Raw genomic sequence first — 2,906 nt, 5'->3', positions numbered from 1 at the left:
GGGGGGGGGGGCAGCTTGCGTCATCAATCCGCGCCACCTGACTCCAGAGACCCCGGGTTTCGGGAAGTCCGTCGCTTTCTGATGAATTCACTGACTGTGGAATTGGGACCGGACGGGCATCTGGTTCCTGGAGACTTACACTTACACGTTCACCCCCTCCTCAGGTGGTCTGACAGTCCGTCAGATTTGTCTGCCATGTGTGCATAGTCTGAGTACAGGTGAGTCAGCTTGAGGGTGGAATTCATGTGTGTGTGTGTAATGTGTGCACTCGGACACAGAGCTGCCTTTTCAAGGAGGAAAAGAAAGGGACAGATGATAGGAAACATATGGACCGACACTCCTACACAACACAGATCCAGTTTTGAGACTTGTCTTACTTAGGTGCTTTTGTTTGTTTTCGGTGGCAGGGGTGGGTAACAGTGATTTAGCAGAAATGTAAGGAGTTCCGTTTAATCTCCAGGAAAAAACCAAGTGGAGTTTGCGTGTCGCTTTTATTTGTATGTTTTAAGGTAACGTTGCGGAAAATGTTGCCTTGTGTTTATATTGTTAAATTGAAAAACTATCGGAACAGAAATTTTTAAACACATTCTTAAAAACCATCCTGACAGCGTAACAGAATTTCCAGATTGTAATTCGATGGCTTCTAAGCTGAATCTGGGAATTGTTGCATGTTCGATTATTCTTGAAAAGAATTTGCTAAATTCTTTACTGAAAATGAAGCATTCCTAATGTAGTCCTCCCACCTTTGAAAATACCAGAAAGGAGCTTCATTCGGATTTCTTTCCCCTCAAATATTGTGTGTGTGTTAGTCACTCAGTCGTGTCTGACTCTTTGTGACCCAATGAACTGTAGCCCACCAGGCTCCTCTGTCCATGGAATTCTCCAGGCAATAATACTGGAGTGGGTTGCCATTTCCTCTTTCAGGGGATATACCCGACCCAGGGATCGAACCCTGGTCTCCTGCATTGCCGGCAGACTCTTTACTATCTGAGCCACCAAGGAAACCTTAAAATATTCTATATAAGCACTTTAAATAAGGTTACTGGTATGTGCAGTACTGTATTATGTCTTGCAAATGTGCTCAGTTGCTAAGTCATGTCAGACTCCTTGCCACCCCAGGGACTGTAGCCCAGTAGGCATCTCTGTCCATGGAATTCTCCAGGCAGTACTGGAGTGGGTTGCCATTTCCTTCTCCAGGGGATCTTTCTGACCCAGGGATGGAACCCACAACTCCTGCTTGGCAGGCAGATTCTTTATCGCTGAGTTATCTGGGAAGCCCGTATTATGTCCTGGGCCCACAATATCATCATTATTGATCTACTATTTGGAAAACACAGATGTTCTATACTTGGACTTACAGGATTCTAAAATTAGGTTTTCAGATCTGCTATGATCCAAATTCTTTATTTTGAAGACTAGCAAACTAGACTCCAGGAAAGTTGAGTGGTTTCAATCCAATTTTTAACAACTTCCAAAGCTTCTGCTGATATGCAGCATTTCAGGAAAAATTGAACTGTGTAAGAGAAGACCTGCATTTTTAGTATTACCCTTTAGTCTAATATGATTGGTTACATTTTAAATGTTTAAAGGAGCACGAAAAGAAAAAAAAAAAAATCCAGCAGTCAACTAGATTTCATAACCCAAAGATTCTCATCTTCCTATTGCATTCAGTTTCTTACATATTAACATGGCTAGTATATGACACTAGAAAAAGTAAGATTAGAAAGTTACATATCATAACCTTGGAGTGACTACCATTGTTGTTTCTTGTAAGAATTAAGAATTATTTAGGGCAGAAGGAAAGGAGTAGAATAGCATGAGAAGTAGAAGAGAGTTTGATATGCAGAATTGCATACCTTAAGGTGCTAAAAGTGGAAAGCCCTTAACTTTATAGAGGCACTGATGATAGACAGTTCTAGACTTAGCAAATATATGTGCAAATCTGAGAGCTAGGAAGAAATTTAATGCATTTTGAGATAATACCGAAAAAAAAAAAAAAATAGATGATCTAATAGGCCAGAACCAATTCTCTGGGCTTTAGTTTTAGAATAATGCAAAATCACTGTGACTGGCAGTTTATTTTAGTGGTGTTAGTTAAGACACCCCAGCACATCTAGAATTGCCTGGGCTTTGTTGCCCTGAATAAGATTGGAATTTCTTTGCAGGTAATGACTATTACCTATATTCAGAATGCTGCTACTGTGTTTCTTCAGAGTCTCTATGGCTCTTTTTAGGTTTTTGGAATCATGTCTTTATTTTTTTTTTTCTGTGTACGTGTGTGTGTGTGAAATGTCACCATATGTTAAATACTTAGAACAATGCTTTATACGAGTGAAAGCTCTGCATGTTTTTGTTATTATTACATTGCTTTTGTTTACTTCCATCATTCTAGTTGTACTCTGAGTCACTCAAGGCCAGAGGCTTAGTATTATTCATCTTTGTGCCATCCCACTTTAGCACAGTTTTTAGGACATAGTAGGTCTCCATAGTGTGCTTCTTGAATGCATGAATTTGATTCTCCTTAAAGCTTAATATTCAGAAAATGAAGATCATGGCATCTGATCCCATCACTTCATGGGAAATAGATGGGGAAACAGTGGAAACAGTGTCAGACTTTATTTTTTTGGGCTCCAAAATCACTGGTGACTGCAGCCATGAAATTAAGAGACACTTACTCCTTGGAAGGAAAGTTATGATCAACCTAGATAGCATATTCAAAAGCAGGGACGTTACTTTGCCAACAAAGGTCCGTCTAGTCAAGGCTATGGTTTTTCAAGTGGTCGTGTATGGATGCGAGAGTTGGACTGTGAAGAAAGCTGAGCGCCGAAGAATTGATGCTTTTGAATTGTGGTGTTGGAGAAGACTCTTGAGAGTCCCTTGGACTGCAAGGAGATCCAACCCTGTCT

At 40.5% G+C, this 2,906-nt stretch overlaps 1 protein-coding gene across 1 annotated transcript in view; it reads left to right on the top strand.

Annotated features, from left to right (window-relative positions):
• Nucleotides 1–42: 42 nt before the first annotated feature.
• LOC104998058 (chromosome unknown open reading frame, human C1orf27) overlaps nucleotides 43–2,906 on the top strand; it is a 36,702-nt gene continuing 33,838 nt past the window's right edge. The window contains exon 1 of the mRNA XM_010853068.1: nucleotides 43–218. The gene's annotated coding sequence lies outside the window, so the exon portion shown is untranslated. The remainder of the gene's footprint in view (nucleotides 219–2,906) is intronic.

Source organism: Bison bison, unplaced genomic scaffold (assembly GCF_000754665.1).
Source record: "Bison bison bison isolate TAMUID 2011002044 unplaced genomic scaffold, Bison_UMD1.0 scf7180017864322, whole genome shotgun sequence".
Taxonomy (NCBI): Eukaryota; Metazoa; Chordata; class Mammalia; order Artiodactyla; family Bovidae; genus Bison; species Bison bison.
This window is presented reverse-complemented; position numbering and strand designations above follow the sequence as displayed.